Source organism: Tauraco erythrolophus, chromosome 25, assembly GCF_009769465.1.
Source record: "Tauraco erythrolophus isolate bTauEry1 chromosome 25, bTauEry1.pri, whole genome shotgun sequence".
Lineage (NCBI taxonomy): Eukaryota > Metazoa > Chordata > Aves > Musophagiformes > Musophagidae > Tauraco > Tauraco erythrolophus.
The window spans coordinates 3,267,749-3,291,259 of NC_141489.1; the positions used below are offsets into that span (position 1 = coordinate 3,267,749).

The 23,511-nt window shown below is 50.9% G+C and overlaps 1 protein-coding gene across 1 annotated transcript in view; it reads left to right on the top strand.

The window, feature by feature from the left end:
* The first annotated feature begins 882 nt into the window (after window positions 1-882).
* Window positions 883-23,511, top strand: part of LOC104372986 (microtubule-associated protein tau-like) — a 50,061-nt gene continuing 27,432 nt past the window's right edge. Inside the window, exon 1 of the mRNA XM_086626389.1 lies at window positions 883-921. The gene's annotated coding sequence lies outside the window, so the exon portion shown is untranslated. The remainder of the gene's footprint in view (window positions 922-23,511) is intronic.

Below are 23,511 nucleotides of genomic sequence, written 5' to 3' on the forward strand. Positions count from 1 at the left end.
TGGGTGGTGGGGGAACCTCAGTGCTCCTTTACCCCACTGCCTGCCTCAGGGTGATTAACCTGTCACCTGTGGACTCCTTCCCACAGGTGTCTACTCAACCAGATGCCGATTAAAGCTGCCCACCACTGTTCCTCCATGCATGATGTGGAATCCCAGTGTGTACTGCCGGCCCTGGGCAGGAGAAGGCTGCTTTCCCTTTGTTAGAGCAGTGCTTACAAATGGGTGAAATTAAACCTGGACGGCTGCACGCTGTAGCTCCTGTTGGGGTTGGTGAGGAAGGCGAGGGGATGCTGTTAGTATTTTCATCTCCCTGGATACTGAGGACGAGGGCCGACAGCAGAGCTAGGCCTGAGGCGCTGACTCCAGCTCCTGAGGCAGGTGTCTGTGCGGGACGCCCGGCTACGCGCCGCCATGCAGAAAACACGAGCCAGGGCAGGGAGGGGCGGTGTCTCCGGTCACCCCCGGGCTGCGAGCGGCAGCGCCAGCCGGGCGGAGGCCGCTGTGAGGCCGCGGGACACACCGGGCCGGCCGGCCCCAGCCGTGCAACCCCAACCACAAAATGGCGCCCAGAGCGGTCGGCGGGAAGGGAGGGGGCAGCGCGCGAGCGCCCCCTGCTGGGCGGGGCCCCGCGCGCGCGCCCGCTGCCCGCAGACAAAAGACCGCGGCGGCCCCTCCCTCCCGCCGCGCAATGCGCATGCGCCGGCCGCGGGTGGGAGGGGGGAGTACGAGCCGCGCAGCGCATGCGCCCTGCCGCTGCGCCCCCCCCCCCCCCCCCCCCCCCCCCCCCCGCCCCCGCCGGCTCGGCGAAGGTTCCGGAGCTCGCGCGCGCCCCCCGCCCCTCCCCGCCCCCCGGCCCGCCCCGCCCGCGCCGCCGCTGTCACTCGCCGCCCGGCTCCGGTGCGGACTCCCGTGCAGCGGCAGGTAGGGGCACGGCTCCGGCCGGCGGGAGCGGGCGGGCGTGGGAGGGCGCGCTGCACGGCCGGACCCTCTCTTCCCGCTCTACCGCCTCGGCGTTTCGCTGCCCCCGCGCCGAAAGCGTGAAACGGGTGGAGAGGGGAAAAAAAACCCCACAAAAAAACACCTAAACCTAACCATTTCAGCCCAAAAAACCGCCGCGCAGGGGCGTGTCACCCCCGGTGCCGGTGTGCCCGGCGGGCCGTTCGCTGCAGCAGTGCGAGGGGCGTCCCCTGCGGCAGTGCTGCCGCCCGGCTGCAGGTGCGCGGCGGGGCGGGGTGCCCGCTGGGGAGGGAGGCAGGGAGAGAGAGAGAAGGGCGCGTTGTTATTTTTTTTTTTCCCCTCTCCTTTTTTTCTTTTCCACCGTTTTTTTGCCCCGTTGCCTGCGGCAGGTGGGGCCGGGGGCTGCGGCAGGAGCGGTGGGCAGCGCCTTCCCGCCCCGGCGCGATGCCATCTTCGGCAGCCGCCCTCGGGGAGGGGAGGGAGGCGGCGGGCAACTGTAATTTAAAAAAAAAAAAAGATAAATTAATCAATAATAGTAAACTGAGGAAAAACCGTTTCGGAAAAAGGAGCTGTCCACGCCCAACCCGAAATTTTGGGGGTGCCAAACGTTTATTGAGGTCACGGCGTCTCGGGGCTGCGTTGCTTTGTTGCACCCCCCCGTGCCCGGCCGGGGGGTTCCGATGTTTAACGGGAACAGGGCGGTTGCACGAGGTGGGTTCCTGCGCTGTTAAACCCACGAGTGTTTTCCAGCCGTGCTGGGGATGCTGGCGAGCCCCGTGGGTTTGGGACTGGGGTACCTGGTGGTGCCAGCGGTCCCTGGACGTGCCTCCCCCCTCGCAGGTGTCCCCGTGTCGTGCTGAAGTTGCCCCCTTGTCCCTTTCATTAGCCTCTTTCTGTGCTGCCTGTTCCTCCGTGTCCTAAAATCCCACCAGGCGGGGCGTGGGGCTGGCCCCCTTTCTGGGGTTTGCCTTTTTTTCCCTTTAGTTGCTGGGTATTTCTTTGTTTTAAGTCCAACTTCCCAGATGTGGGAAGGGGAGTTTTCTTGCCAGGTGTTCCCAGGTGCGCTGCGTGGCACACCTGCCCTCCTGGCTCGGAGCAATTACACCCAGACGGAGTAGAAACAGCCTACTTCAGGTGAGGGATGGAGATTTCTGCCTGCATCCCTGCCTCCCGTGTTAGCACGAGGGTGGGTTTGGTTAGGGAAGTCGATTTTTTTTTCTTTTTTTGACACCTAGAAATGCAATCCTGTCGTTCGTTCGCAGAGGGCAGCTGCCATCACTTTAAAGGGAGTTTCTCCTTCCATTTGCTGGTGGTACCACCACGCGAGGTGCAGCTCCATTTGCAGCGAGAGGCTGGTCTTGCCTAGAAACGGGCTCGCTGGAACGAGCAGCTGAGATGAGCTAAGCTGTCACTTCAGCAATTTGTATGCAGCGTATTCCTGAGCTGCCCTGCGTTTATCTGCGTGGATCTGGGCAGATGTTTAACGTGTGTCTGAATGAGTGGAACAAAATTCACTACTGAGAATCACTAATTTGTTCTGTAAAGCAAGGGCTGCCCTCCGATGAGGGTTTTTACCTTTGCTGCCAGTACCTCAGATATGCAGTGTTTAATGGTTTTCCTTATGCAGTTCAGATTTTTTTTTTGCATAATTTCTTAAGGTGGTCAGTCAAAACAGCTCTCAGTTGGGCATTTCTTCTTTTGACAGAAGAAATGTTAAAATCTCATTCTCTCCAGAAATGAGAAATAGTCTAACCCAGTTACATTTTTTTCCACCTTCATATGCAAAAAGCTTATTTTTTGTCCCCCAAGACATGCAACTAAAGAGAAAAGTGAGGTGCTGACTTAACTGTAGCGCATGGAGGTTTTCCAGGTAGATAATTCACACCTGATAGCGTTGCATGTTCTTATTCTTGCTCTAGATAGAACAATGGTGTTTGGAAGTAGGTGCATGGCTGTGGCATGCTTCCCTGTGCCATCCCCCAGTGTTAGCAGAGGTGCCTCATGCTGCTAAATGCCCTTGGAAATACAGGCTTATGTTCATGGCTTTGGAATGAAGATGCAGATGGGTTTTGGTGTGGTTTTTTTTTTTTTGTGACCCAGCTCTTGTGCTCTGGGAAAATGTGATGTGTGTCCAACAGAATGGTTGATGGAGTCTCCATCCTCCAAAAGGCTTAATTGCATCTTGAGAGGATCTTAGGACAGTTGTCTTGGAACACATAGAGCTTAAAATGGAAGATTTGCTGAGCTCTGCTTGGTTCGAAAGGTTATTAGGCCATTAGAATGTGCATGGAGGTGTCTGGTGCTGTGAGTCTGTCTTCATCTTTCACAGCAAGATGGCCAGAAGTTGACCCTTGAGAAACTTGAACTAAATCAGCTCTGCCTGGTTTAATTAGTGAAAGTGCGAAGCATGGTGGTCATCGTTTGAAGCCTTTAAATGAAGACTCTTTCTCTCTGAAAGAGGACGGTTTGTTCAGCCCAGCTCTGGAACAGCTCACTGCAGATCCACAGCTTTCAGGGGAACTTGTTGCAAAGGTCCCATCTGGACACGAACATGAGACACATCAAGATGTTGTGGTCTCTGCCTGGCAGAGCAAGGTTGTTAGCTACTCTGGAAGGAGCAGGTGGCATCACAGATAAGATAGGGACATTTATCCTTCATCAGCTGGGATTAGCTGGGATGAGGACAGAAGTGACAGGACCTCTGTGTGCCCTGTGGGGAGCTCCCATGGAGCGGGGATGGATCCAGTCTCTTCAGGTGACAAGATGCAGGTGACAAGTGCAATAGTATGGGTTTTGTGTCTCTCCCTCTCTCGTTACTCGCCCTTTTCAGGTACTGTGTTAAGTATTTACGGGTCAGGCTTCTAATTTAGTCTTCCTCACCCTGCATCATTTCCTCTGGGTCGCCTTGCTGCCTTCTGCTTCCAGCCTTTTCCTTCCCAAGGCATTTCATTGAAACTGTCCCGTTCCCTCTGTGCTTAATAAACTGCAGTTTCACCAGGCTCTGGATGGACCAAGTAAACATATTTATCTGTCCTAAAGGAGTAGTGCTGCAGCTTTCTCATTTCCTTCCTGAATGCCAGGGAGAAGTTTGCTCGCCTGTCCGGGAGAGCAGCCCTCATGGGATAAAAATGAGGGAAATGTGACACTGCCACTGCTCTTTCCATCTTGAGGCTGAGCCTGATGTATCTCATCAGGGACACTTGTGGCATGCCAGTAAGGTGGATGTCTTAATCACCTGCCTTTCATGCTCCTCTGCTTCATTTTGAAGAACTGTGCTCTTCATTGCATGTTGATCTGTGTTGCATCATTGTCTTTTTTCAGGGTTTTGCCAGCCACAGGATTTGGAAGTGGTTTGGAGCCACCTTGCTCCTTGCATATTTGCTGAGGCTTAGCTGAGCAGTTCTCACTGTGTAGTAGCGGGGAGTAGAGCAAATTGCTCCTTGATGACGTTTATATCCTCATTTGGAAGCTGAGCTTTGCAGCATCATGGGGCCGTTGGAAGTGACTGGGAAAAGCCACGTTGAAATTGCTTTTAAGATGGTGTCTCTGCCGTTTCTTCTGAAAGCTTGTGTTCATCAGCACGGGAGTAACAAATCGTCCCGACGCTCCGAGCAACGCACTGCCACGGCTTTGCCTGTCGGAGCGTCCGTGTGCGCCTGGACGGGCGTTTGGCATTGCCGTTTGAGATGCCAGTGCCGGGGTGTGTCCGTGTCCAGACTTCCAGACAAATCCCTTTTGGTTTGCAAAGCGTTGAAAATTGGATCATGAAGCAGTGTCTGAGGGGAAGTGCTGAGGGTGGCCGTTCCCTTTTTTTTTTTCCCCAATAGGAACATTATTCAAAAGCTGGAAGAAAGCTGTAGGTTTGAGTTTGTCTGGAGCAGAATAAGCTTATTTTGTCAGCTTGGTCCTTGTCCCTGCATCTTTTGAGGGAGAGCTGCTAAATTAGCTGTAGCAATGATCTGACACTTGGTGAATTAGTCAAGAAAGAATCATGGCTCTGACTTCCACCCAGCGCCCAGTGTTTTCCTGTTTGCTTAAGCTGCTGGTTGATGAGGTCGGTTGGCTAGTAGGTTGGCTAGTAGCTTCCCAGGCTGTGTGCTGGCTGTAGGTAGGTGTGGGGCTGGACTGTGAAGAGTAGGAAGCTTGTAGTGAAGTGCCCTGGACTCACGACAGACTTGTGGGACTTGAGTCTGGGTGATGTTGAGAAGGTGTGTGGCATGTCGGGGCTGTCTCTGGAGCTGCTGGGACACGGCACAGGTTTAGGAGGGTTGTGGCTCTGGACATGGGTAAAGCAGCCAGCCCCTGAACAACAGGATTGTGTGTTGTGCTTTCTGGGTATGTGGCTTGCTCTGAGGTCTGCAGACCTGTGTAGTCTGCGAAAAAGCACCGTGAGCCCTTTCTTGCAAAAGCAAATGGACCTCTCTGGCTGTGTTGGAACAGCTGAGACTGCTGAAACAAACCCCAAATGGATTGCTTGTTTCCCTCGTGTGCCTGCCCCTTAGCCAGGTGGAGGGAGAACCCCAGACTCAGCATCTCGGCTATTCCCAGGCTCTGTTCAGAGAAGCACCAGCTAATGTCTTGGGAGGAGGACAGAGATGTCTCACGAGATGCAGTCGCATCGGAGCTGGGCTGGCTTTCTAGGGTTTTCTGCCCATCCAGTGTAACCTCTGCTTTCTATCTCAGGAGCTTTGCTTGCTTAACCGTGGTGTTCAGGCTCCAGAGGTGGGCTGGGACGGTGTCTGGGGCTCACCCCGAGGGCACATCCTTGCAGTTGGGGGTGCTCATCGATAGGGTAGGCAGTGCTGGAACGCACGCATCGCCAGCAGGGCTCTGCCTGCCGGTGGAGACAGAAAAGAAAGGAGGTAATTGAAGAAGTAACTTGAGCTGGATTGCTAATCCTTGCAGAGCAGCACAGAGATGTTCCCACTCATCTCAAACCAGTCCTGGGAAGAGAATTTGGGTGGGTGGTGCTGGGCAGAGGTCAGGGGGCTGTTGGCAGGCAGGTAGCTGTGCCAAAGCCTTGCAGAGCACCAGGCTGGCTCTGCCTTGCCAGAGGTGCAGCTGTGTTTGGATCACTGCTCCTGGAGATGCACAAGTGGCGGAGTGGCTGCGCTGTGCAGCATTGCTCCTGCTTGGCTTTTTAGCACCAGCAGCCCTCAATCCCAAGCTGTCTTTGCAGGATGTGGCGGATATGGCAGAGAATCGTGCCCCTTTAAGTAACCCCTTGTGCGGTTTTTAAGGTGGGCAGAGCTCTGCTGTGAGGGACCGAACGAATCTCTGAATCTGTTCTTGCAGCAGGATGGATCTCTGTCGTGGTTTTCCTCCATCTGTGAGGTGGAGCTTTGTTTCGTGCTGAAATCTGCCAGTTGTAGGCTGTTTTTTAAAAAGTGCCTGTGGGAAGCATATGCAGTTTACACTGGAGTCTGGAGGAGATGTATCTGTGCCTTTAGACTTGAGTGGATTTTCTTTTCAAGTCTAATGAACCCTTCGTGCTCCTCAGAAATCAATCCACTCACTTTTCCCTTTCCCTTCCAAGCACTCTGATTAGTAAAGGCAGTCGCTACATGCAGCGTGGCTCCTGTTTTCAGTGTCTTTTCTTTAAATATCTGAGGAAAGGGAGCACCAGGGGATACGTTCTGTTAAGCTAAAAGGATTATCGCTGCAGTTGGGCTAATTATTTCCATCTTTGCAGCCTCCCCACTGTACCTGCCCTGACCTCTCTTCCTAGATCAGATCCAGTATCGCTGCCTGTCCATCTTTCCCTCTACTCTTCTTGAATTACTTCAGAGTGGTTGGTGGGATTGAACTGTTATTTCCCTGGGAAGCGAGGTGGATTTGTCCCTGAGCTGTCCTGTTTGGCTGCTCAGCGTGTCCATTGCTCCAAGTGAGCTGTGGCTCTCGGCCTCTGTGACGATGCTCTAAGGCATGTGGGAAGGAGGAAGGCTGATGGGGGTTATGCAGGATGAGGTGCAGGTTTAAGGGACAGATTACACAAGTCCATAGGAAGAAGAGCTGCATTAAAATCTGCTGTTCATGGAGAAACTTCAGCACTTAGAAGGCGGGTGATGAAACCACTTGTACTCATGGTTTCGAATAGCGTATGAGTGACTTTGGATGCCATGTGCTGCAGAGTTGCTGGGCTTTCTGCCACTTGTCAGCATTTCACTTCATGGCTCCTCATCAGCTCCTGTCCGAGGCTGTCTGCCTGGAAGTGCCTGATGTAATTTCAGATGGATTTCATCAGTGTGTCGAGTCACTTGCTGCAGAATGAAATTCCTTGAGGTGTTTGTAAATGGCTCAAAATGTAAAGAAGCCTCTCCTGTGATTCTTGAACACATTCAGCTCAGCAACATGCATGTTTGTGCTGACCTGGAGATCCATTTTGAGACAAATCAACTGGCCTCCATACACTGGAGAGAAGTGTTTGCAGGGATGCCCTTTTGAAGGTGAGACTGGAGAAGTCAACGGCTGTTCAGAGTGGTGAAATTCTTCCCTGCATAAGAAGAACACTTCATCTTTTATTTGATCAAAGCTTGACTGATCCTGGGTGCTTTGGCTCGGTGTTACTGTGAGGGTGTGTGGGGTGTGCATCCTGCTCACAAGCAGCTCTGCTTCTTTGTCTCACTTCATGTGGGTTTCCTGGTGTAGGGGACACATCTGGCCAGCTGTGCGTGTTCTCAGTGAGTTGAAGGCAGAGCAGGTCTGTCAAAGTCAAGATGTGAGGCGAAGCGATGGGCAGGCAGCGTTTGTCGTGGCTGGCTGCTGTGGCTTCACATGTCCAGGTAGCAGGGTGAGTCTTTGGCAGAGGGTGAAGGGGGTTATTCTCCAGTGGTGAGTGGTGGGCGCAGGACCCGTGTGAGCTCTCACCAGGCTCAGATGAGATCACCAGTTCTCAAGCAGCAGATGCAAGTGGAAGTGGGGTAAGGAGGAAGCCAAAGAGATGGAATAAAGCTAACTGAGGGCTGAGGACAGATAGCATACTGTCTTCTCCCTGGGTCCCTGGCCAGGCAAGGGGCTCTTAGACCTCGGTGACTGGAGGATGTACAGTAGCAGGAGAAGTGCAAGAGCAGCAAGAGGCTTTGGAGTGGTGATGGGCAGCATGTCTGCATGATAGCGTCAGAAATATTTGTCCAGGCTCAAAATTTGCTTGCACTGGGCTTCTGGGTGACAAAACGTTCCTGTCCTGGTTTGCAGGGCTCAAGGTGAGTGTGTTCATTGTGTAGTTAGTTCAAGGACGCAGTGGTGACAGGAGGGATGTGCCAGAAGAGACTTTCCCAAGAGAAGGGATAATCCAGCGGGATGAGCTTCCCGGAGGTTGGTGTGTAGCTCTGGCCTTTTGTGAGCTCTCAGGGTTATGTGTCAGTGCAGACAGAGGCTCCTCTTGCCAGTCTGAAAATGCAACTTTTACCTGAAAGTGTGCTTCTCTTTGGTATGGTCAGAAGTAAAGGAAACCTAAGATTTGTAAATGTGGCTCGTGTTCCTGTCCTAATGCTGACCCACCTTGTACAAAGTGCTGACGAGCTCCATGCAGGTGCCGAGTGTTTTATTACCTTCCCACTGCAGATCCGGGCTGTGATGGGGTAAGAGTTACTGGGACTGAATTACCTTTGTGGTTTAAGGTGAGACCCCTGGTGAAGCTGGCTTACGTGGTTGTGTTACAGAAGCGGAGCTTCACGTGCTCTCTGCTGGTAACTGTAGCTTGTGGTGTCAGACATCAGGTGTTAGTGAGCCCAAAGCTGGGATTTACTCCAAAGGCAGAATTGCTTTTTGTGGTTCATTTTCAGCTTCCACTTACTTTGAATTCAAGGGCAAACTTTACCCTAAGCAAATTCTACCCTCCGAAGTTATTACGTTATGTGTGGTTTTACCTGCTGCCTCATCAGCATGACAAACGATGCTGCCCCGGAGCTAGCCAGAGGGGTTTGTAGAAGTAGCTTTTAACAACGGACATCTCCAAATTGGACAGAAAACTACATGGTTTTCCCTTGGCACTTTCTGGTGTAATAATGGAGAGCCTGGCAGGCATTTGCAAGCAGAAGTAATAAATGTTGCTGTTGGGTACAAATAGGAAAACTGCTAAGAAGTCCAGCTAAAGATGCGGTGTTGCTTGTAGTCACCGCTCATCAGTAAGCAGGAGGACAGATTCAGAAAGGATGGGACTGAAATGGGAGTGTTGGACCTGTCCTGTCACAAAGGGAGGGACTCTGGGGCTTGCGAAGAGGAGACTTGCAGGGGTTGTGGTGGGGCACAGGTCATCTGAAAAGGGAAACTGAGCTGGAGAAAGGAGTCGACCACGATGCTCCCAGGTTTTGTTCTCATCCTGAGCAGTGTGTGTATCTTGGGCACCTGCCAGATCCAAGCACCATGTGCACACGTGGGCATGCTGTCCTGTCTCCTTTCCTTTCTCATCAATCTTTCCTGTTCCTGTCCTCTTTCCTTTCCATTTTAAGTCTTGCCTGGCAGACCCAGATCCGTGTGCTTCTACTGTGCCCCTGGGAGCCTCTTGGAGGCAGCCAGTGCTTGCCTGGCCCTTGCCTTGGGCAAGAGCTCTGCACCTGGGCTTGCTGAGAGCAAGATGGGGCCCAGCTCCCTCCCGGATGGACTGGGCTTCCAGCATTGGGAATGTCTCCTCTGCAGCACTGCTGAGCTGTCATCAGTGCACCCTTGTTTTGTGGTTTTGTAGCCTACTTGGCATGAGTTTTGCCTTTTCCCTGTTTTAGTGTTAGCTGAATTACCTTACCAGCTCCTGCCTTCCCCCAGGTTCCCCCAGGCGAGAGGGGAAGTGTGTCATGAATACTGTGCAATGTGAAGGCACTTATTAATGCTTAATCTCTCAAATATGTCACTGCTTTTATTGTGTCTAATAATAGGGTTTATTGTCACGGCTGTCTGAGGTCCATGCTCAGCTCCAAAGCATATTTCATTAGTTATTGTTGCTCGTGTACTCCCCTTATGGAGGGGTTTTTGACTCCATAGGTTTGTTGGCTCTATCAACATCCAAGAGCCTCGTGGCACTTAAGTGGAAGAATCCTGTACTGTGTTTGTAGCAGCGTTTGGGTGCAGATGAAAAGCACCTCACCAATGCTCGTGGCAAAACAGCTTGAAATGGCTTGGGTGAAACACTAGGGAGCCTTCATTAGCAGGAGGGAGCTGGGCGTACCTGGGTGATGCTGAAGGGAGATCCGTGTGTTGTGTACGGTGAGTTTCGGAACTGAGTAAGGATTGCTAGGCACTGAAGTCCTGTAGTCATCGGAGAGGGAAGAGCCCTGAACGCTTCCCAGCGGTGAAAACGGGCAGTTCTGTAAGGGAGGCGAAGCTGTTGGGCTGCAGTGGGGTTTGCTTTGCTGCTGCCTGGGCTCAGTGTGGGAACTGAAGCCATCATCTCCCTCCGACAGCGGACTGCTCGCTGCCTCCCTCGATAAGGAATGACGCAGCGCTGTGGCTCTAGGTGTGGTCGGAGAGCCTGTCTCTGCTCATGCACTGCAATAAAAAGAAGCACTACTGAAATACTGGCAACCCTGTTTATTCCAGCCTTTGTATTGGTGATTTAGAGAGAGCCTGTGACCTTCCCGAACATGAATGGATCCCTCGTAACCCGAGACCAGGAGCAATATTATTTTAAGCAAGAAGTAAGGCTCTGAAGCAGGCTGTCCTTTTGTACATATCATATGTGTGACAGCAGAGCTGCATTTAGAGCTGAAAGGGGATAAAATCCCTGAGGAGACTGATTGCACCTCATTTATTTTTAACAAATGTACTGGGGAAGATTGAGCCTGAATTCCTAGACTTGAGGCAGTCTCAGATTTGGGCAGTTTCCACTCTTCATCCCTGTGGAAAGGAAGATGGGCACCAGCTGGGCTTCCACCTAATTCCTGGGGAGGATGAAACACAGATGGATTCTGATTTTTGAACTTGTTCTTCCCTTAGCCTTTGGATTGGGAGAGGAAATAATGGTTTTATGACTCTTTGGCTGAATTTATGGTCTGGGTTCCCATGTGAATTGTCACTGTTCACGCTGCCTGCATCTGCTTTCATTGCAAATCTGCTCATCAGCTTGATAAAACTAGAATCAAGGCAAGACAAATTGCTACCTGATTGTCATCCTGAGTGGCCCAAACTGGGCGCAGACCAGCTGGAGAGAGCCACCCAAGTGCTCAGCAGGGATGTGTTTTGCCTAGAAAGGTTTTTATTTGCTGTTCATCTTTACTCACTTGAAAATCATCGTCTTGTGCCTCAGCGTGGTTCAAACTGTGCCCCTCGTTACAAAAAATAAAGGTACAAATGCAGCTTCTGTTGGGTTTTTATTGTTTTAGAAACAAGAGCTGTGGCTCTCAAATTCCCTTAACTTGTGCTGGGTGTTGGGAGACACTGCTGTCTCCCACTGCACCTCTCACTCGCTGTTCGTGGCGTGGTCTATGAAATTTGGAGCTAAAAGAGGCACCAGCACCCTTGGTGGAACTGTGACAGCCCATGAGCAGCCTTATCAGCTGCTCCCTGTGGCTGGGGCAGCAACTTCCCGGTGCTCAGCGAGGTGTGAACCTGTTGGGGTGCCCACCTGTTTCCCCATCACTCGCTGGCGTGGTTGGCACATCCCGGTCCCTGCCCTCTCTGTTGGGAATTGAAGGATGCACTCGTCCCTAGGCTGTGCTCTCCTGTGGATGATTTTTTCCCTTGAGCTCCTCCAGATTAGGATTTTTTTGTCTGCGTTTATCTTCTTACTGCCCTTTCTGATACAGATTTAATAAAAATGCTGCTTTTAGTTAATAAAGACTGTTTTGAACACTTTGAGGGAACAGGGTTTTTTTCTGCTGTTATGCAATAACATGACAAAGGAGATGTAAGTGTAGCAGAAATGCTTGATGAATGTCCAATTGTTTGTGTCTTTTGGCCTTAAAAAAAATAAAGACATTCAGGGAACACACTCTGACTTTTGACCTCATCCGAGTGTCTCTTAGTCATGAAAGGCAAAAGTAATGCAGAGAAGCTAGACAGAAGCTAAAATCACCTTCTCTGAGCCATGTCGTGTTGCATAGTGACTGCAGGGGTGAGGATGAGTCCTGATAAAGCCCTGAAAACTTGTGAGATCTGGCATGTTTGTTTGTTTCTTTCTTTCTAGGATAGGAAACCAGTGTGTCAAGAATGCACGTATCATTTCTTCCTCTACATTTATAGAGAGACTGTCCTGATAAGGCAGCCTGCTGTGTTCCAGTGCTCTCAGTCGTCTTTGGGGTGCTGGAACTGGACATTACGGGGCCAGAGGGTGTTTGGTGCCCGATTTGGGTATCAAGTGGCTAAAAGTAATGACTTGGTGAAATAAGCACTGTGGGCAAACTGTTTGTCTCAGGAGCGCATAGGGACCTGTGGTGCTACTGCAGTGGTAAGCTGTGTTTTTTCAGGCAAGCTGGTAACGCCTGTTCTTGCACGTGTGTGTCTGAGATGCTTACCCTGGGCTTCTCACCACTGCTGAGGGCAGCGGGCATCACTGCTTAACCCAGCCGCCTGGACGCCCTGTCCGTTCCCTCCCTGTTCCTTGCAGTGGTAGCAAAAGCCTCTCTGCTGTGGCACGCTGGAGACCACCTCTGCGTGGGTCATCTTTGCAGCCAGGAGCTCGGCAGACTTGGATCCTGCAGAAGTAAAATAGTGCTCCCTAGGAAAACTCCCCTGATTTGGCTTCTTCCCTAGGACAGGCTTTCTACTGCTGCGAGAGCGATGCCAGCCACGGTGGCATGGCAGTAGCTGGTGCAGATGGTGCTGTTGTCATCGTTTTAGTTTCTATCCATGTGTTGAAACAGCTCAAAATAACTTAGGAAATGAAGGCCCAATCCGAGAAGATACCTTAGATGTTCTCCTTGCCCTGAGAAAATCTCCTGCAACCTGAGGGTCCACAGCACTTTCCTGGTTCTGTCCCGTCTCCTCTGACTAGGATCGCTTGCATGCATAGGCTAGAGCTGTGACATGAATTTTATATTTAATATCTTCATTACTGTGGCAGTATTGAATATTCACAGAATTTCTGCATAGGCTGTTCTGTCAGGGTGCAGCACATGTTGTCAGCACTGTGAAATCAAAGAAGGAGGAGCAGCTGAGATCAAAGTAAGCAATAAACACGTATCTTGTGTCTTGACAGCATCTTTTTCGAGCCAGAGGCAAAACCTGGAGGGGCTCAAGGTGCAGCTGGATGGCAGCTGCTGCTGGCATGGTGCTGGCCTCCCATGCTTTCCTCCTCTGCTGCATTGGTGCTCCAAAGCCAAACCCATAGCACTACTGTCACACACAACTTGTGAGATCAGTTTCTCCTGGTTCAGTGCCTCGAACCACCTCCCAGTGGGGTGTCAAAGCGGTGCTGGTGTTGTAAGGAACAAGGGTGGGACCAAGCAGTGTGGTTTGAGCTTGGCCTGTTGAATTGCAGCCTTGCTCTGCCCAGTTTTGAGGTAGCGACCTCACTCTGGATCTTTCCGCAATCAAAACGTTGCTGCTCTGAGGCCAAGTATCTACGTTTTTCACCATGTAATTTGGGCCCTTGCTGTGGTGCTGCACTGCGTGCCCACATGTTGCTGTCTTGGTTGAGGTGGAAGGTGATAGCGAGTATCCAGATCTTCAAGTCCATTTACAGATGTAAGTGAAGTTTCCTTCTCATTAAATTTCTCTTCATTTGCGAGGCTTCTGCTTTCACATGGATCCCTTCTTTTCAGTGTCAGCACCCTTCGAGCCTAGCGCTGAACACAGCAGCATCATCTGCCTTTGCCCGTAGAGAGGGGAAGGAGACTGGTGTGCAGCCTGCTCACTGCTGGCACTGGGGCCAGCTGGCTGGAGCAGCTCCTGGAAAGTGCAGGATGCGGCCCTTTCCCACACAGGAAGGCTGAATCCTGCTGGTGTGTCCCTGGAGGCCTTGGCTCTGCGCACCGCAGCGAGGCTGGAAGGTGGCTGTTTTCTCCTGCAGCAAAGAAAGAAAAGATTCATGAGGCTGGCAAGAAGGCAGCTGAGTACCGCAGGGGGCTTCTGTCCTAGCGGTGGGCTCTGCGATTTTTGCACTTAAATGCAGAACATTCAACTTAAACTCTTTAGTGTAGAGTGTGCCGGTGGTGCGTGTGCTCTGCAGATGGCTCAGGGCTTGTGTTTGATCTCACGTTCACACCAGGTTTCAGACGTTTCTCCAGCCCGTGGCTCTGGTGCACCAAATGGACGCTGTTGTACGTGTGCCACTACAGAAGCCTGCGGAGAAAGGAAATTAGCGGAGCCTTGGTTCTTGCACCGGCAGTCGTCTCTGCTGGGTCCTGCGGCGCACGGCTGCGCTGCAAAGCAGCGTGTTGTAAAATGGAGACGATGATGAGGAGCTCGCGTGAAGGTGAGCAGCAGAGCTGCTTTCAGGGAGCCGCTGCTCACTAACCTGCCAGAAACACCTTCATCTGGCACTTGGGTCCATCACGTCGCGCACCGGCGAGGTGGAGTGAGCGCCCGTCTGAGCGCTCGGCTCCACGCTGTCTCGTCAGCCAGCACGGGTGGTTTTGTTTGAGGGTGTTTGGTGTCCAGCTGGCTGATACAGAGAGAGTTTTGGGGTGTTTTTCAGCTCTTCGATTGAATTGCATTTCAGGAACTCTGTCTGGGAACTCAAGAAGGGTGTGACAGTGCTCAATGCCCCCCCCCAAATTGGCTGTGTTCAGGAAACTGGAGGTGATCCTGTATCTGTCAGCTTTTCCCTGCCCTGGGATGTGTTGTGGTACCCACTGAAGCATGATATAAGTCCTGTCAGTTTGTTTCTGACCTCCTATTAATGAAGACAATTGTGATAACCACGAGAAACTGCTGGCCACTAATAGTCCTGCTTGTGGTCGATTACAGGCGTCCGCAGCCCAGATGAGCCCCGCCAGGCTCCGTTTGCCGCGGGCTGCTGTGTGAAAGGGGCGTTCCTCAGCTGCGGAGCACGGGAACATCCTTTGTGATTGTTCCACGTGAGCGATGGGAGTGTGGCAGCCGTCAGTTAGTGGGGATGGATGTCTGTTTTTCTTTCTTCAGGCACTGCGATCTCTCAGGAAAGCAATTTCTTCCTGCTCGCGGTGTAGTTTGTCAGCCAAGGTGAAGGAGACTTGTGATGGGGCAGAATGCTGTCCTGCCATCGACTGGCCTAATTCATTAAGACTCCAGTGGTGTTTTCAGCAACTTTTCTTTCTTCTTTTCCCTCTCCCCGTCCGGGCACACATAAACATTACTTTTCTGCTATTGCTGGAAGGTAACATGCTAAGACCACATCAACTTACATGCTGTGTTTCCTTCCCTGCTGGATTCTTTCTGGGGGCAGCTCCTCCCAGCAACCGCTGAGACTGTCCGAGGACTTTGCCATGCTGCCACATCTCAGCATCCAGCGCAGGGGAAATATGAAGCTTCCACCATTTTCTGTTAAGTGAATAATGACTGGTACGAGCCTCAGTGCTGGGTGAGCCCGCCTTAAAACCTGCAGCAGCAGGGAAGATGCTCTGATTTCCAACGGGTTGGGCTGAGCCTGGGATGGGAAGAGTCAAAGAGAATTAGCTGGTAAATAAGATCTCCTGCCTTCTCTTTGATCCGCTCTACATATTCAACCGCTTAAAGGCTTCCCAGGCAAGCAGGATTTTGAGAGAGGAAGAATTTATCCATCCGTACACCATCTCATGGCTCTGTGAGATGTACTGACTGCAAGATACTCTGGCAGGGGGCTGAGGAGAAATCCGAAGGTAGCCTAGTAAATCCCTGCTAAAGAGGCATCTCCTCCTTCTTTTCAGGAAGACCCTGCTGAACAGACAGGACAAGCTTTAAAACTACTGTTGCTTTCTTTTCTGCTGCCACGTAAGCCCCTCTGATCAGAGCTTTAATCTAGCTAAAGTTAGTGGACTTAGAGACAGCCTGATCTTTGCATGGTAGCATGGAACGAGAAGGGTGATCCAGAATGCTGACACCTCCCTGGGCAACGGTCGCCCTTCAGTGCCCTCCTGTAAGTGCACAGAGAAAGCTGGGGTGGGTGGGGGGCTGCTGCAGTGGTGTTGCAAAAGGTTGGGTTTGACTTGGTTGGATAAGCCAGACAAAAAGTGAAAAAGAAAGGGATAAAAGATCAAGAAAGGAAGATACTAATAGCAGCAGGAGATGCCCTTCCCTGTGCCCCTCTTGCAGGGAAGATGGGCATGACGATGTCTTTGGGAAAGCACCTTGTGCTTCTGTCGATAGCGGTTGATGCAAGATTGAGGGTCAATATTCCTACACTGCAAAACACTTGTGTGTGTTCCCTCAAGCAATTCCCAGCACATTCCTGTTCCCAGAGGAGGCCACGTTTGTGATGCCCTTTTATTTGGGCAGAGAAGAGATGTGCAGATAAAACCATTTCCCATCTCCTGAGTCCGGCTACTCTTGCAGCTCAGGCCGGAGGCTGGAGTTGTGTGCCCGGATAATCTGCTCTCTAATTGCCACCCCGCTTGGAGGCAGCTGCTGAACTGGGCCTAAGCTGATTTGGGATGGCAAATTCTGTTAGTTTAATTCTCAGCAATGCTGAAGAACTTGTCAGCACGTGAGTATCCCTTGGCTTTTCTCTAGCCGCGAGCATGCCCTGGAGACCTTTGCCAGCTGGTGACCCCCCAGCAGTTAGCTTGCAGAGCTCTTGGCTGTGGTTAGGTTTGTAAGGGCTGTTTGCTGATGGTTCCTTGAGCTCTTGTGTCTTTGAACCCAGCTTTTCTATTCCCTGCTGATGCTGTTTGCACAGAATCGTGGCATCTCATTGCTTGGTGCTTCTTCACCCTCGGCGTTACCACCCTTACCTTTCCCCATCTCTTTTCCAGACTTGGTAATTTGTCATTAGCTGGTGTGGGAGCTGTTTATTGCCTGGTCTCAGTACACTTCAGATCCCAAATGGGTGTCCATGAAGCCAGTGTGACCACTCTTGCTGTGGTGAGGTTCCTTTGCCTCAAAGCTGTTCTCCTACAAACCCAAACCCATCTCATGTCTGCATGCTCAGAGAGAAAGGTGTCAAAAGTTCCAGGCCCCCAAGGAGTCACTTAAACTATAACATGGAAAAAATGTGGGGAAAAAAAAAAAGAAGAAAGATGCATTTTTGCACCTCCCTCCTATTGTTCTGAGAGGCGTTTGTCTCAGAAAAAAAAGCAAGTTTTTCTAAGCCTCTTGACTAGATAACTTGAAATTCCATGTAGTTTCTTAGCTCGCTGCTTATTAGGCAGTGCCAGCGATTAATGAGATCACCGTCCATATTCCTTTCTCTGTCAGCTTCTCGGAAAAACAGTACTTGGAAAAGTACACAAAGGAGATGAAAAGGAAGTTGGTTATGAATTATGAACAGCCTTTCAGGCTGATGTTATTTCATGGGGCTGTCACTCCATTTTAATTAAGTCGTTCAGATGGAATGGTGCTTTTTTTAAAACCCTGTTTGCGTTTGATCACCTTTCAGAGGTAACACTTAGCTAGCTCATGTTCGTTGAATTTTCATTTTCAAGTAACAAGAGTGGGCGCTTACTGCCCTTACTGATTAAATAATGGAGAAGGAAGACATTGCCGCGGCCAAGCACAAGACATGATAGCCAAGAGGCTTTACCCATGTCTGGAAATTAGCTGGGTGATTTTTGGACGTTTTGCTGCTGGTGTGAAAGCTGGAGCTGCTCCGTCGGACCCAGTGATGAGTACCGGAGTAGGCAAATCCAGCCAGTTTCTCTCAAAGCGTTGCACTCGCCTTCTGCTGAAATTTCTCTTTCTGAAGATTTTCTCACCAGTGTGTAGCTAGTAACTCCCCGTCCCCAGCCGCAAACAGATCTGCCAACGCCTGGTTTATTTTGGGATTTGTGTGTATGCAAATCAAGCCATTAGTTCCCAGACTCGTGATCCCTGGAGCTGCGCAGTTCGAATTGCTGCAGATCGAGACTGCTCTTCCTCTTCCTCTGCGATCGGGGATAATCCCGCGGCCGTTCAGGCATGGTGGCTGTCGGATCGTATCCCGTCGATCCGTGGGGCTGCGGCTGTAGCCCTGCGTGTTGCTGGGCCCACGGGTGAGTGGGGTGCAGCTGCTGACCCACTTTCCTTGGACGGGCATCGTGGGAGCACTCATCTCCTGGCACCAGAAGGGTCGCGGAGATGCGTTTTCGTGCTCCTTTGTGACAGTGCTAATGATGTCTGGCACAGATTACGCAAGGCTGAGCGCCACCGAAGCACAGCTGTGTGGTCCCCGGCATCTGCTTTCTTCCCCCTCCGCCACTGGGCCACTCTCAATAGGGTACGTTGTTTTCAGCCCTGGTTTTATTTACCTTTCATTGCAAAGAAACCTTTTGCCAAGGGATTAAGACTTCGCGCTTCCCGACTTAATTCAAGATCTAAATCTTCCCAGGCGGAGAGCGCTGGGGACTTTGTGCGTGGTTTGCTGGTGGTTAGCCTGAGCGGCAGCAGAATGGGGGCTCTGCTGTGTCTTTGTGCTGGTGGTGATGTGTCCTGACCGCGCTCCAGAAAGACGTCCGAGGTGCCTGTTTGCTGGCTGTGCAGGAATTGCTGCTGCAGACTGGGCACGGGGCTGTGCGGTGCCATGTGGGCTCGTGGTCTGCAGCACAGAGGAGTCACCAGGCAGGAGAAACATGCTGCTTTACAGGAGAAGTTTCTTTCTGACACCTGGGACTGGTTTATGCCCCATGAACAGGGCTTAAATGCATTCTAGTCGAGGACTTCCCATGTGTTTTGTTTGTTTATTGATTTAGTTTTCTGTTTTAATCCTGATTTCCATAGGCCTTAGCCATTCTCCTTCCCTCTTTGTGGAATAGTATTTGTAGCTGTTGTTACAGTTCCTCTTGGAGGAAGGATGCAGCAGTTGTTCCATGTGGACCTGTTTCCATGTGTGTGGGTTGTGCTGGGCAAGGGGTTGCAATGAATTGAGCAATTGGCTTTACCCTAAACAGTACCACCCCAGCTGTGCTCTAGTAGCTTTTATTTCTGCTGTCAGACCAAACCAAACCATTTTGTTGATGCCTCCAAGCCTAACAAGCTATTTAGAAAATAGATTTGCAGGATGAGTAGCGGAAGGAGAGCAGTGCTTTCATTTCTGGCTCTGTTCTCCCGGGCACGAATGCAGGGCTGTGTCAGGGAGGTGGCCCTGGTGTCTCGACTCATGATGGATGCATCTTGCAAACGAAGCAGGGTCAGACTGGCCGCGGGCTGGCATGGAGACCTTAGTGGGTGTTGGACAAAAGGCGGTGCGTGGTTTTGCAGGCTGTGTGGGAACCATCACATAAAGCCAATGGGCTTTACTGTCAGGTCTCTGCAACCTCCTGTGAAAGGAGTGGTGTTGCTTTCAGTATCCTTGCCAGACTCCACAAGCCACATTTTTTTTTTATCATCCCCTTCAAATGTCTTGTGGACCTTGAACTGACTAATAGCTTTCGCTTCCTGACCTAAACTTCAGTGCTGTTGATGGCTGCTAAAGGTTTGCATCATTTCACCGAAGGCTTTTAGTTTCTGGATATGTGGTCTTGCATGCTTTGGGCTCTTTGGGATGTAAATGGCTATTTTGGCTTTTAGCCCCTAACATTTTGTACAGCACAGGCCTGCAGGGACTGTTCTGGGGCCCACTTCAGCCGTGAAACGCTCTTCAAACGCTGTAAGAGTTGCTCTGGTTACCACAATGTTGAGCTTAGCTGGCTGGGTCGTGAAGTGCAAAGACCTGAATGCCACGAGCCACCCTGCGCTCCCTCTGCTCCGCCAGTGGATCCGCGCGCACCTCCTGCCCACCCTGGTTACAGCAAACTGGAATATCTGCTCCTCTCCGGGCTGGAGATGGCAACATTCAACTCTCAGACCAGTTGGAGGCTCGGAGGCTGCTGTTTGTGACCCTGTATCGTTGGGAGAGCGACTCCCCTGCTGGGAGTGAAACCTGCTGCGTGCCAACCTGCGTCTCGTCTTAACGCCGATGCGAGTGGCACAGCAGTTGCATTTGGTGGCAGGAGATGGTCGAGTTCTCACCGGTTAAACACGTTTCTCAGGCAGACTGAGTTGATGTTTAGGGCTCTCACTAGGTTGCACACCGAGCAGAACGCAGAGGTGCTGCTGGGCTGAAGCTGCACTGCCAGAAACCAGCCTGTTTCTGTTTTCTGACCCTAAAAACTTTGCTCCCTACTTTCCTCCTCGTGTGCCGTGTTGCACGGCTCTCGAAAGGCGGGCTGTGGGTTTGAAAAACGTGAGATTTGGAGGAGCTGTTAATTATGGGATAGGCTGTTGCTTTTTAGATAGTGTTCCTGGTTAACAGGAATAGTTCTGCTGGAAATGGATAAGATTCTTCGGAGGGTTTGTACTTTATCTGTCATGCAGAGGGTGCTGAAGTTTATCTCTGCGCAGCTATCCTTGCTGTAATTATTCATTACTGAACCATTGCTTCAAGGTGGGGCTGGTTTTACAGTTTTTAGAACGTTTTTTCCCCTTAATGTTATGTTTTTCCCTAAGAGGGATTTCCCCTTCTCCCACTCGACAAGAAAAACAAATAGGATTATCGTTATAGACTTTTTTCCAAAATTCAAAGTGGTTTCTCAAATGTGCAATTTTCAGACCGTCTTTGTTGAAGAAGTCTAATCTAAAATATGCAGTTTTAATAAGGTTTAATTTATCTTCAGTCATACAAATTTATTACCTGAGTGAAAACCCAAAGCAAAGCTGAGACTTTCCCTCTAGAATAAGAAAGAGTTTGCATATAGGCAATTCAGTTTTGCTTCTTGCTTTCAACCAGACAGATCTGTCCCAAAACCAGGTGCATCATCAGTATGGTTCTGAGTGAACAATGCTTTTAGCTGACATCTACAACGGATGAAAAAGAAAGAGGGAGAGAAGGAAGTTCAGCATCCATTGGAGAGGCATAAAAGTCTTTATAGATGATGACCCTGGTGGATAGGACTCTATGATTCTATGGCCTGTGTATTTCAAATTCTGCTGGGAGCGCTTTGCAGCTTAGAGATGATGGTGGTGGTGGCTCTCTCGTACTTACCCGTTGAATCACTTTGTGTGCTTAGTGTTATTTATTTGCTTATCTGGTGCTGATGAAATTTCATCAGCCCTATTGTAATGGGTTTAAATCTCAGCCCTGCCAGGCCTCGGAGGGCCAGCTGTAGGAAATGCTTCCCGAGCCGCATGGGAGCGGCAGCGCTTGTGAGAAAGGCATCTTTTGAGTGGGCATTTCTTCAGCTAAAAAGCAAGATGTTGTGGGAACCATGTGGGAGCTGGATCCCCCTCCCTGCCCCTTGGCTCGTGCCAGTTTGGGGAGTTTTTGTTCTTCTCCACCACTGCCTGCTGCGCACCGTGGCTCAGGCACAGAGCGACTGCTCCTCTGCCTGCTGCGCTGCAGACGCGACGGGAGGATGTTGATCTTCATCTGCTGGGAGATGCTTCCGCTCTCCCTACCAAACTGTGTGCATCAACCTCCAAAGTCACCGTGTCCAAACGAACGAGCATCCAGGGTGTTTCATAAGCTGCGGCCAGGTTTCGGGTGCTCCCAGGGTCCCATTTAGTGTTTTTTTGATGGATCTTTGTGGCTTTTGGTGGTGCTTTTTCCCTTGTAACAGAAAAGGCAGTTCTTTCTTGTCTGAAAAATGAATGACTACATCCTCCCAAGTCCACCTCCAGTCCTTTAGCTCTGAGAAGGCTGAGCCCTGCCATGCGTGGAGCTCAGTGGGAGCGAGGGCTGTCTGTGCCCGGCTGTGAGCAGCGCAGCGTTGAAGGCCTCCTTGCAACGCTCAGACAGAGCGCAAGATGGTCAGCTTCTCTGAAACCCCCCCCCCTTCTTTCCTTCGTGCTGCAAAGCCCTGGCACTGGCAGGGCGGGGGGGCGCGGGGCGGCAGCCAGCCCTGCGAGCGGGCAGCCTCGTGCCCGCCAGCGGATCCGCCGGCCTTTGCTGAATCACGGCTCGCTGCTGCGCGCCGGGCTTGCACGGATGCTAAATGCTCCATTCAGAGGAAAAGCGGAAGATGTTTGGCCGTGTCGGATGCTCTCCGTGGAGCCTGCGGAGGAGCCTCCGGCGGGTTATGTGAGCTCGCTCGCTGTTGAGCCAGGAGTCCTCTCCGGATGGTGTCCCAGGAAATTCTTATCCAGAGGCAAGAAAGGACTAAATGTATCTTTCCAGGGAGATTGGGGAGACACTAATTGCTCTTTTCCAAGAAACAGGTGGGAGGAAGAGAGAAAAGGAAGCAGAATAAGGAAACAGTAAACCTCCTTTCAATCCAGCGCAGCGGATTTGTGAGTGGTTCACCTCTAGATCTGCGGTTGGTTGGCCAAGATGTTAGTGTCTGTAGATGATGAGTGAACTTAGCTGGGCTGAGGGGGCTGGTAGGGACCACCAGTTGTGAGCAGAGTAGGAACTGCTTCTCCCATCCTTGTTTTCCTACCAACAGACAGGGTAATGTGTGGGGAAAGCTGCTGTACCCAGTCCCATGTGTGCGTTTGGGGCACAGACATCACTTTTCTGTACATGCACACGCAGACACACGCACGAGAGCAGCACACTTGTGTGTCATTTTGCACTCATGTTCGTGCCCAAGTTACTTTTGTGACCTTATATTTTAGTATTTCAGTGCTAAGCAGACCTGTAAATAGTATCAAGGGATGGCCAGATGAGACCAGGATATAATCAATATGATCCTTTGAGCTCTGGGAGGAGGGCAGCCATATGTCCAAATAATTGGGGCCCACTGTTTCTGAGGCAAAGATTAGGTACTTAATTCTTTCCTATTTTATACCTCCATTTTTATGAGTGATTTCCTTTCAGGGCAAGCTCTCAAACTTACTTGATACTGTTCTGTCAAATGGCTTCGTGGCTGTCTAAGGCAGAAATTAAATTGCACAGTCATCTTGCTAAGGCTTAAAAAAAGCTGGGTGAGAGATCTGGTTACTAGTGTCGGAGTTTCTCTTTCGTAGTTCCATATATCTAGTTAATTTATTGCCAGCAAACAAAACCACATGAGTTTGCATCCGTGCTGCTGGTAACCTGAGCTTCGTTGCTGGATTCATTTGCCCTGATGGTCATGGAAACGTGTGACTACACTAATAGCTAGTTATTAATCACTGCCAATGGCTCTAATTATATCAGCTATTAGGAAGTCAACTAAAAGCAATGCCTGTCCAGCCAGCATGGAGAATAAGAAGAAACACAGTGCCTCTTTCACCGAAGTGGATAATGTTTGTTGGCGACTTCATTTCCTTTTGCAGATAAATGCACATTAGAAAAATAACTCTGAATTTTAGCACCTCTCTACTTCCACTCTAGCGTCCAGACCTATTTACTGTGCTTTGCCCTACACCGTGGTGTTGGCTTTCTGAGCACTGCAAGAAGGATTAAGGGTTAAAGCAGCTGTTATGCTGTCCTCTCAGACCCACAACCAAGTGGGACCCTCTTCTCTAGGAGTCCCTGGTCCAAATCCATCTCTGGAGAGTCCTGGTTTTCCCCTGTATGTCACTTTTGGATTGCTTTTAAGATGATCAGTGTATGGTTCTAGCTGTGTATCCGCAGGGATCCCTTCCTGCAGCAGCCTCACACCTTGCCAGCAGACACTTCCGTTGAGAGGCTGA